We start from the raw sequence: 12,151 nt of genomic DNA on the forward strand, positions 1-12,151 counted from the left end.
CTAATATAAATGATTTTCATCTCATCCTAACTTAACAAACCTTAATTCTGAATCAATTAGTCGTTTATGATTCCAAAAATCAAATAGATTGTTAGGGTTGATTGAGACGGTTATTTGAAGACGATTATGAAGAATCAGATGATGATCAATCTACAAAATGGGTATAAGACCAGGTGTAGTGGTCACGTTGTTGGCCACGTTACGTTGAAAACGCGGGGAGTACACCGCCCCCCCCCCCCCCCCCCCGCGTTATGTTGAATTTTTTTTGTGCGTTTTAGATACAACGCGAGAATGGCACGCAGATCCAAAAAAAATACCGTTGGTCTTGGAGCCGTTGGCTTGGAGCCGTTGGGGTTTTTTAAAAAAAAATTAATTAATTATATTTATACTATATAAACAAACCAAACTCATTTTTTAACACATTCCTTCCAATCTACCAATTTACACAAATATTTATATCTTTTACACTAATATTTCTACCATCATGTTTCCAAACAACAACCAAAATATTCTTGGTTAATGTCAATATGCCCGTCAAGCCAACCAAAATCCACAACCGAACCAATCTACCGCCCCGACGCCAACCGTACCCGTCCCGCAAATGTATGACCCGCAAATGGCCGCGTACTTTGCACTTCTACAAAACTCTATGCCAAATGCGGTGCCCGGTTTCCAAAACCCAATGACAAACATTTTTGTGGCTTCGGGTTCCCAACCCGCCCCGGAGACCCAACCCGAGGTCGAGTTCGTGCCGGAGACACAACCCGAGGGCGGTTCAAGCCAACGCGGACGTTCGAAAAAACACGCAAAGAAGCCCGCCGGCGAACCTCGGGTTAAAAAGACGGTGATAGCGTGGAGTTCCGACGAATGTGTACTATGTGCTCGTGCTTGGTGCCAAATATCGGAAGATGCCAAATGCGGTAGGTTTTTAAAATGCATATATATTTTTTTAAATTTCTTATAACAAACATTAAACTTGTAATGTTTTTATTTTTTTAGCGAACTATCAAAAAACGGGGGTATTTTGGCACAAAATTATAGAGATGTTTCACAACCTTGGCGGGGACTCGCGTCGAGAAAAAGATTCGTTACTGTCGAAATGGGGCGACATAAACACCAAATGCATGGCTTTCCATACGGTTTTCTCTCGGATGAATCGAACTAGGAGTAGCGGTGTCTCGGACGCGGAAGTCATGGATAACGCGTTGGTTGAGTTTCAACATAAGGTCAGCGGGACCTTCAACTACTTTGGCATTTGGAAAGACCTATTGAGGTTTCACCCAAAATGGGGCTTGGTGTTGGATGCCGAAGCCGAAGGTGGTCCGCGTAAAAAAAAGTCTAAAACATCTTCTTCGGTTGATCCAGACACGCCCCGTTCCGACGCTCGAAACTTCAACTTAAGCGATAATGACCCCGTGAATACTACCGACATGCCTCGGCCGGGGGGTAGAAGAACCAAAGGCAAAGGAAAGGGGAAAGGGGCCGGTTCGTCGTCGGCAACGGGTTCGAATCCCGAATTGGAAAGCCAATTCCAATTAATGAACTCTCGACTCCAAGATTTACACCAACTTGGAACCCAACGACTTCAAGTAAATTTGGACGTCGTCGACCTACTTCGAAGGAATGAGATGGACAAAGACATCGAGATTTTATCAAACAAGCTATCCGAAGACGACCCGATAGTCCAATCTCTAAAAGCCACTCGACGAGCGAAAATTTTAGAAAAATATAAATGAGTTTTAGTTTTATTAGTATTATTTATGTTTTTTTATTTTTAATTTGATGTATTTTTTTTTAATTTAGTTTAATGTATTTTTTATTTGGAAGTTTAATGTAATTTTTAATTTTATGTTAATTTATTTAAATGATTTAGTATTTTAAAAAACAAATAAAATTAATAATGACTGGGCGCCACGTGGCGCATAACCCCTGGTAGTGGAGAGTTATGACTACAACCTGTTTTTGAACAAATCATAACTCTGACTGGGCGCCACGTGACGCATAACCCCTGATGGTGGAGCTTTATGACTACACATGGTATAAGGTTTTCTATATAATTTATTGTTTTATATATTAGTTGTTGTTAGGTTCTCCACGTGATGATGATGGATTAAAGGTTTAAATATGTTTGATTTGTACTAGGGAGATGCAAGGGAGAAGCTAATTGAGGACCTAAAGCTGAATACATTGGTCATGGGTAGCAGAGGAGTCAGTGCTCTCAAGAGGTATCTTAATTTCCTTTATTTCACCTTATTCGAATCATAACAGATAGCTAACATAACCATCCTGATATAACTTTTATTTTTCAAGTCATTAACTTCAAATATTGAAAAACACATAATAGTTTGTTTTGATACAATTTCAGAGTCTATGCAGAGCTTATATTATTCCAAAAAATATGTTGGCTATTTGCAATTTGTTTCATATAATCAATCTGATTATATGGTTTGTTTGTGTGCTTTAATATTTTATTTTCAAATTTGAATTGATTTCTAATTAAACAAAAAGACTATTTCGTTTCTTGGGTTTGTAATGCAACCAACTGAATGAAGGTCACATTGTTTTTACAGGTTCCAATAAAGAGGCTAGAAGATCGAGTCACTACGATTTAACAGTTACTTCCGCCTTTTCGGAAAGGTATTCTTGATTTTAATGTTCTTGAAAATTGTATTACCATATATAAGTTAGGCTTATAAGTTATAACAATAGGATTCATCTTACATCCACCATCTAGAAAATAAGTATTGATGCGCGTAAATTGACCAAATATAGATAAGCATGTGTTAACAGTTTAGAAATGAGTATACAAAATTTGACCCCTCTATTGTTTGCAGTTATTAAATTGTTTTAACTTTTGGTTAATTGAAATAACGAAGCTCATTTACATGGTGTAGCAAGAAAACAACTTAACACTGGCGTAACTCAAATTATATGATCCATGAATACAGATCTTTTTTTCTGAATCTGTCATTCTTCTTTCTTTCTTGCATAAAAGTTTTGTTCCAATAATGATCTGCGTTGCACAATAATTATTAGCTTTTGTTCAATATATGTAAATAGGGTTTCTTGATGACGTTATGAATTTAATTGGTTACTTTACAAGTTTACAACCATGTTCTATCACCACTTAAGAGTTTAATGTACAATTCTGAAAGTTTGATTAGTTTATCCTTCAATTTATCTGCTTTATTTATCACCTATCCATATTAAAAAGACAATGCATCAAAAGTTTAAAATAAAAAAAGGTCTTTTATAATTACTACTACTTCTGCAATTGATTATATTGAAAAGGCTCTTTACAAATTTTGTTCACGGGTCATTTTTCCTATGTCAATAGATCATGGTAAGTAATATGAATAACTAAAGTGTCTATGTGAATGTGTTCTGAATCAAGGTTTTTAGTTTGTTTGTTTGTTTAGGTTAGAAATAAGTAACAAATCGGCCCGCTTGCATTTTTATAACGGGTCAAAATGGTTTTGTTTTTCGTGTGAACAAAGTACTTCAATTTTTATCTGGTTAAAACGTGTTTACTCAGGTCGGTACAAAAAAAAACCCAAATCAACCCATTTGCATATTTATAAAGGGTCAAAATGTTTTTATTTTAGAGTGGACGAATAACTTCATTTTTTTATCGTGTTCTTCGGGTCAGAAATAAAACGAAACCCCCATCGACCCGTTTGCATTTTTATAATGGGTCAAAATGTACAACCATCTCGAACTTATTTTCACTTTTGTTGTTTGTAATCTTAAGATTTACCTTCTAATGCTACTCAAGAGGAAATAGTCAAAGCGACCATGGATAATTTGTGTTAGCTAACATTCTAATTTAATTAGAAAAAAGGGATAATAATTAATATCCTATGGCAAAGTAATTTATTATTGTCTTTTGGTCGTGTCAAATCCTATTAGTATATATGGTACTGCTATTTTTTACACCGATCTGCAGCCATGTTTGTCCTCTTAACTTTGGTGACCCGCCAAGAAAGCATGAGATGCGTTGTGTATTTGTGTGTGATTATTACTTCCATTATAAATCTAAGCCGATTAAAGGAATTTTTGAAATTAGGAGTTTTGAAATGGATTTATTTGATTGGTTCATCAATAGTGTTCGGCTTGAATCCCTTTTTTGATTAGTGATCGATTTCTAGGTTTTGTATGAGATTTTTTTATATCTTATGGTAAAATTGCCGATGCATTTACTTGTGAATATCAATATTTATGCGTATTTTACCTTTACCTTGTAGAGAACGCATTAAAGTCAACTTGCTGTTAGAAGCCCGTTGAGTTTCAAAACAATGCCCAACTTGAAACTTACTGCTTAACCGACAAGTGTACATAGGACAACAAAGACGAAAACTCAGCAATTGAATTTGCATAATATATTTTGCATAACTAGGGAGCGTATATTGCAGGTGTATAAAGAATCCTGGTAGCATTAGACATAGGCAATAGAGCTACAGACCATATTTTTGTGCATGTTATTGTGAAGCGTCTCGGTACCGCACACCGATGGAAAGCAAAGCGCGATTACAAAACCCCGTTTATATAAACTGTGAAGAACAAAGAGAGATTTATTTCTTTATTTTTGAAAAGCGACAAAGTGGAGCCCCGGGTCTCGCTGGAAGTAGCCTCTCTATTCCAAAAGATGACATAAGTTTTGCTTATATCCAACCCACCTCTCACTTCTCACTCAATTGATCCTCACCTCAAATCGAACATCCATGCCCTCCAAACGTCTCCTTCAGTTTCTTCATCCTATATAGCGTTGTGGTCTCTTTCCATGTTTCACCGGGCGATGTACCGGTCGTATTTTCATCGACTGACGTGGGAGAGGTGATGGGGTTAAAACAGAATCCTCGAAGAACGACGGTGATGGTTAGTCTTGATAGTTTGATTGATTTTGTTATTAAGGCATTCTTGATGCTAATACGAGAGGTCAATTTCGCGTTCTAATTTCATTTGACTCTTTTTCCAATTAATTGTTACCTTTGATATGAATTTGGATAACTTAACTTTTATGGTTTCTTAATTGGGGAATTTGCCATAGTAGAATAATAATAATATGAGCAATTCAGTGATACAAGAATATGTTGAAGAAGTAATAAAGCCATATAGCAAAAGGTTTACCTTTTCTAATCTTTTATAGTTTAAATAATACTAAGAAAACCTAAATAAACCCGCGTAATACGCGGGCTAAAAACTAGTATATATATAATTAGAAAAGAGACCAAACATTTCATTCCACTTTAACTCACTTTACAATTATATTTCATATTCCACTAATAATATGTGATATGTTCATAGCACATCTAACTTGGTGTATATGCGAAAGCCACGTCGCCCATGTACCGCTTACGTGTCACGTATGAATATGATGCTTCATATCTTTAAGTCATGATTTGTATATTTGATCTAAATTCTATGTAATATTTATCTTTTATCAAATTCATCATTTATATATATATACATAAGTCACATAATATTCAACATTTATTCACACAATAACCAAAACTCCATTTAATATTGTAATCCATGTGTCTTTTAAGGAAGAATCACAATCATCATTGCAAGCACCAACAAATAGAAATCTAATTAGGATCCTTAAAGCATCGACGGCGGTGGAGTACGAGGGACTATTCCAAGCATGATCCTTGATTTTCTGGAGAGCAACTACCAGTATAAGTTATGAATATGGTTGATTATATACATTTTTTAATAGAATAGTATCAGTTTAAAACTTGTTGAGACTTGATAGATGTTAGATGGGGAAAATGCAAGAATTGCTGACTATTTTGATATCATTGCCGGTACAAGCACCGGTAGTCTTGTGACGACTATGTAGAATGCTCCAAATAAAGATTGTCGTCCGATTTTTACAACTAAGGATGTTAAAAGTTTTTATCTAGAACATTGTCCCAAAATTTTCCCACACCATGGGTTTGCACATATAATTCGACCACATTAATTGATGATTTGTGCAAACTTTTTGTTATCCACTTATTATATTTTCTGACTTTTCACAATATGTAGCAATCGATTGGCTCCTGCTGCAAAAGTGATGAAAGCTATATCCGGACCACAATATGATGGTAAATATCTACACAAGATTATACAAGAAAAACTACGAGAAATACGACTCCACGAAACATTAACAAATGTCGTTATACCAACAATTGACATCAAGTATCTGCAGACAACGATCTTCTCAAGCTACCGGGTATTTTGAATTTCAAACTTGAGACACCATAAATATTATAACTAAGAAAAAAATATATGTTTTTTTTTAAATATTCGGCACCGTAATCTTGTACTATATATAGAGAAGGGTTATCCTAAGAAGATAGGTGTGTCTAAAAAATGTAGGAAGTAATCTGGAGGGTTAAATCTTGGTAGTCAATGGTCAATATTGAAAGATGGAACTAGATGATGAGTGTTATATTTTATAGGGTTATTTTCGTGTGATAAAGGATAGTTTAGTCATAGTAGGTATGATAACATACATGTCATCAACTGAATATATTCAGTTTAGAAGCTCCTACTTTTAAGAAATGGTTCTATCAATATTCCAAAATATGGTTAACAATATAATATATTTTTATTCCTACTTTTAAGAAACAAGGTGTGTTTTAGTTGTTGTGTTTTAGTTTCCAGGTTGTGTTTTATTTGTTGTGTTGTGAAACACCCAAATCCTAGGGTTTGATTTTTTTTTTCAGTTTCAAGGTTGAATGTTAGTGTGTTTCAAGTTGTTAATTGTATATACTTTGCTGACTCTCACCGGAAAACACAATACAAGAAAATGTGGATTTTATTTTGGTGTGTTCAATGTTGTGGTGGTTTTGGGTTTTTCAAGTGTGGTGTGTTGTTTGATACTGGTAAGGTGGTTTGTTATCCGGGTGTTAAATTGTTTGTGTTGATAGTGTGGTGTGTTGTTTGTGTTGTGGTATACGGGTAAGGTTGGTTTTTTTATGTGTCGGTTAATCGGATTTGTTGTTTGTATATGGGGTCGGATGAGTTATAAATGTTCTGTTCAAGTGTGGGGTTGGATGAGTTTTAGTTGCGTGTTTAAGGTTGTTTGTTTTGTTTTAATGTAATATACGGGTAAGGTTGTTTGCATGTTGGTTGTTTGTGTATTGGCTCGGATTAGTGTTCTGTTTCCGTATGTGTAGATAATAAAAGCTGGAACCAAATTAGAAAAGAAGCGTGTATAAGATAATAAACAAAAAAATGTTTAGAAAGTTGATTCTTAAAATGACTAGTGTTGTAAGGGTTTTTGAGCTAGTTAATATGTTTTTTACACTCTGATTAATTGTTGTAGGATGGAGTTGTTGTTTGGTACAAAAAGTAACACGCTGTTTATCAGTTTGTTGGTTCGGATAATATAAAACAACCCCGTAATACCGGGGGGGGGGGGGGGGGGGTAAAAGCTAGTATCTATATTTGAATGACAAACAAATTTTAAAGAAATAAACGAAGGAACCACCGAGCGCAACAACAACAAAACTGAAAATCAAACACCCGAAAATATCAACCTATTACAGCATATAAATGATATTAAATCAAATCTAACAAGCAATCTCCTTATTAGCTAAAGGTTTAGCAATATATCCTCCACAATTGCACCCGTGGACAAACACCGATGGCCATATGTTCTTGCGTTCTAAATAAACCGCATCATTGAGGGCAAATAATTATATAGACAAGTAAAATTACCTCCCCGCCATATTAACATTTCCTTAACCGTAGAAGTGAGAGAGTCATGAGTGACGTTTATTACATTAATGTTATAATTATTATGGAAGGTCTAAAGTGATTTTTTTAACATTATCTTATTATAGTAAGTTTTTACTAAATGAAAATAACAAAATTCATAGAAGGAAAATGTGTCATATAACTATTACTTTGTTGCTAATTAGTTTCATTATTTGGTCGGCCATATTGAGTCTCATTCTTCTTCAAGAAGAAAAACATTGTTTGGTTGTCAAATAAATAAATTGGAATAAATGGGAAAAGATTGAACTACTAAATGAAATTATACTTTCCTACCTTACCCAAAGATTTTAAAATAGTTAATGGACATTACCAAAAAATAAAAAAAATCTTTGGCTTATAGAATCATAGAAACATGATCAAATACATTTTATTTTTAACATGAAAACAGTGAGAACCAATTTGCTGTTATCATTAGGTTTATTTTTATAGGTGTTTTCTGTTATTTTTTGTTCGTATTTGCTAGTTTTCGATAATGAGATGTTATAAGTATTTGCTGATTATATTTTGTTGTTATTATTAGATTTTTTTTCTTTTGCTATTATAAGTAATTGCTAATATATGTTGTTATTATTTTGTTCTTGCTTTTGATTGTTTTGTTATAATTTTTAGGTTTTTTTCTTTATTATTATAAATCATTATTTATGTAGATTGATATTGTAGTTGGTATTATTTCTTACGTCCTTATTTTTTTTTAAATTAGTATTATTTCTTACGTTCTCACGTTAAGATTAAAATGTACATGAACCTCCCCCTAGAATCATAAACAAAAAAAATGATGAACCCATCTAAATTATACTTTACAAATTATTGTTACAATAGACAAATGCCCGCGCGATGCAGCGGGAAACGCATACATTTGTAATCATATAACAAGTTTATGGGTGTTCGTTATTCGATTTGAAACTGAAAAACGTTCAAACCGGTCATTGGTTTTATTTCACCATTGATTTTTTTCATTAACTTTTGGCCGGTCGTTTTCAATTTTCAAAGGTCTGTTTTGCTTTTTCGACGAGAAAAACTAGTTACTAATGGTTTGACACACAGTTTAATTTAAAAGTCATCGTAACCATACAACAAACGCCCCTACGTAAAATGTTATTTTTTTAAATAAAAAAACTATAACAGTATGATACTCAAATTAAAGAGAAAAACATGCTCGTTTTTATGGTGTAATTTCTTTAACAAAATATTAGCGTATTATAAAGTTACTAATGTTTAAAAATCATGAGGCAAGTTAAGTTAAAATGAAAATAAAAATAATATAAGAGTGAAATATCAAGGATCATAGTTGTAACTATTTTTAAAATTTACAAAAGTGAAGCAAAGTAAAGGGGTCAATGTTTTAACTACTAGACGGGTGCCCGCGCGGTGCAGCGGGAACACATATCGTTGATAGTGATTTGGTTTCAATTTTTAACCGTTCTGTTTTGGTTTACATGATCAAAAACCGCTACTAATTGTTTATTTAAAGGCCATCAAAACCGGATTGCAAACATCGCTACGTAGATGTTAATTTTTTTAACTAATAAAAGCTAAGGCGATATCATACTCTAATTAAAGAGAATAAAATTCTTGTTTTTATGGTGTCGTTTAAAAAAAATATAAGTGTATGAAAAAATTATGATCGTTTAAAAGTTTTGGGTGGAATTAGGTTAAATGTGAAATTAAAAATAATATATGGTTAAAAGTTAAAGAGCTAAGGTTGTAACTATTACTTAAATTTATAAAATTTGATTAAAGTTGAGGGGACAATATTGTAACTATATTTAAAAAATTGAAGTTTACTATTTTGCCCATCTTCAATATGCTATGTAAATTGTATCATTTGTTAATTAAGGTGTAAATTACTTAAAATCTAAGTGTCTTAATTTGCCCTTGTTTGGTGTATTATATATAGTATAGATTATGCAATAACCATATATGACTTTTTCCTAGATGTATTAAATGTTGTACCATGTGTTGATTGACTTATAAAAACCCTTAAAATCAAAGTGTCTTGATTTGCCCTTCTTATATACATTATATATAATATAGATATAGATATATAGTTACCAAAAATTTTAATACATAGCCATGACTTGATTATTTTCATAGATATAGTTGCTATAACTTAAGATATATAATAAGTCATGATTTGTATATTTGATCTAAATTCTACGTAGTATTTATCTTTTATCAAATTCATCTTTTATATATATACATAAGTCACATAAGATTCAACATTTATTCACACAGTAACCAAAAGTCCAATTAATATTATAATCCATCATGTCTTTTAAGGAAGAATCACAATTATCATTGCAAGCACCGATAAATAGAAAACTAATTACAATCCTCAGCATCGACGGTGGTGGAGTACGAGAAATTATTCCAAGCTTGATCCTTGATTTTATGGAGAGCGAACTACTAGTATAGTTATGACTATGGTTAATTATATACATTTATATAGAATAGTATCGGTTTAAGACTTGTTGAGACTTGATAGATGTTAGATGGGGATAATGAAAGAATTGCTGACTATTTTGATATCGTTGTTGGTACAAGCACCGGTGGTCTTGTGACGGCTATGTTAACTGCTCCAAATAAAGATGGTCATCCGATTTTTACAACTAAGCATGTTAAAAGTTTTTATCTAGAACATTATCCTAAAATTTTCCAACACCATGGGTATGCACATATAATTAGACCGTATTAGTTGATGAAACTTTGTATTATCCACTTATTATATTTTCTGACGTTGCACAATATGTAGCAATCGATTGGCTCCTGCTGCAAAAGTGATGAAAGCTATATCCAGACCACAATATGATGGTAAATATCTACACAAGATTATACAAGAAAAACTACGAGAAATACGACTCCATGAAACATTAACAAATGTCGTTATACCAACAATTGACATCAAGTATCTTCAGACAACGATCTTCTCAAGCTACCGGGCATTTTAAATTTCACACTTGAGACACCATAAATATTATAACTAAGAAAAAAGATATGTTTTTTTTTGAAATACTCGACACCGTAATCTTGTACTGTATATAGGGAGGGGTTATCCTAAGAAGATGGGTGTGCCTAGAAAATGTAGGAAGTAATCCGGAGGGTTAAATCTTGGTAGTCAATGTAGAGATGGCAACATGCATGGTTTGGGCCGGGTATTGATAATCCCAAGCCCATACCCGTTTGTAAAATTGTGTCCCATACCTGGCCCATTACCCGTCGGGTATCGGGTATACCCATTAGTTTAAAAAAATTATCTGCAAGAATTTCTGAGTACATTTTCTTGATTCTAACTGTATCATTTTAGAAACTTCAACACATTTAATGTGACAAAATACAAGGTATAACATCACTATTAGATAATATATCAAATATCAAGATAATGTAAACTTCATGATCCCAAAAAGGCAAAATAACATGAAAATATGAATACCATTGTTTGATTTAGCATTCAAAATATATAGTTAAACAAAAAAAAAGTTTGTAGCTGCGTTCAGAAATGCATATCCAAGACAATAATTTCATTTTCTTGAAGCTACAGGTTGCTTTGATTTCCATGTCACTCCTAAAATTCAAAAAGAAAAAAGAACATATTATTATATAAATCATCACTAAACCAATATATAATTAATTTAGAACATGCAACACACACACATATATGTATGTATTTATGTATACATTTACCTTATCACCATCATCATAGTCATACTCGATTGTTTTACAATATGCTTCGGTTTCCTTTGAGAAAGTTGATGTGTTTACAAAAAAAAATGCAACACAATTAAATTCAAGAAATAAGATCATTTTAAAACTTAAGTCAAATAAAATTACCTCTTATTTCATTTAGCAAACCAACTTTGAGCACACATCAACGCTTCTAATGTATCTGGATGAAGACGACTACGACGAGGACTTACCAATCTCCCGCTAGTGCTAAAAGAGGACTTGGATGCAACCATTGTTATAGGGATTGCTAATACGTCTCGGGCTATCTTTTGGAGAATCGGATACTTCATACCATTCTTTTCCACCAAGCTAGTATATCAATATCCATGTTCGGTGAACAAACTCTCTTCAAGATAATGATCAAGCTCCAATATAATGCCTCTTACAACATTTAAATTAATTTTTAGGGTCTTACTATTTATTTGAACATGTACATAATAACTAAATATAGTAAAAACAAGCCATACCTGATGCATTCTCATTGTCAACATATGATAAATAGTCATCAAACAATCTACTTTTACTCTTGTCATTGTTTGAAGTCGAACTACTATAATCTTTGTTCCTTACATTCTCATAACTTTTTGTCTAATAGTCTTCAAAAAATTTATATATAAATTTTCTATGGTTATTAACTTCATCATCTGCAGCATTTGCT

Source organism: Bidens hawaiensis, unplaced genomic scaffold (genome assembly GCF_021521415.1).
Source record: "Bidens hawaiensis isolate Kalapana, Puna unplaced genomic scaffold, B.hawaiensis_p1.1 tig00011150_1, whole genome shotgun sequence".
Lineage (NCBI taxonomy): Eukaryota > Viridiplantae > Streptophyta > Magnoliopsida > Asterales > Asteraceae > Bidens > Bidens hawaiensis.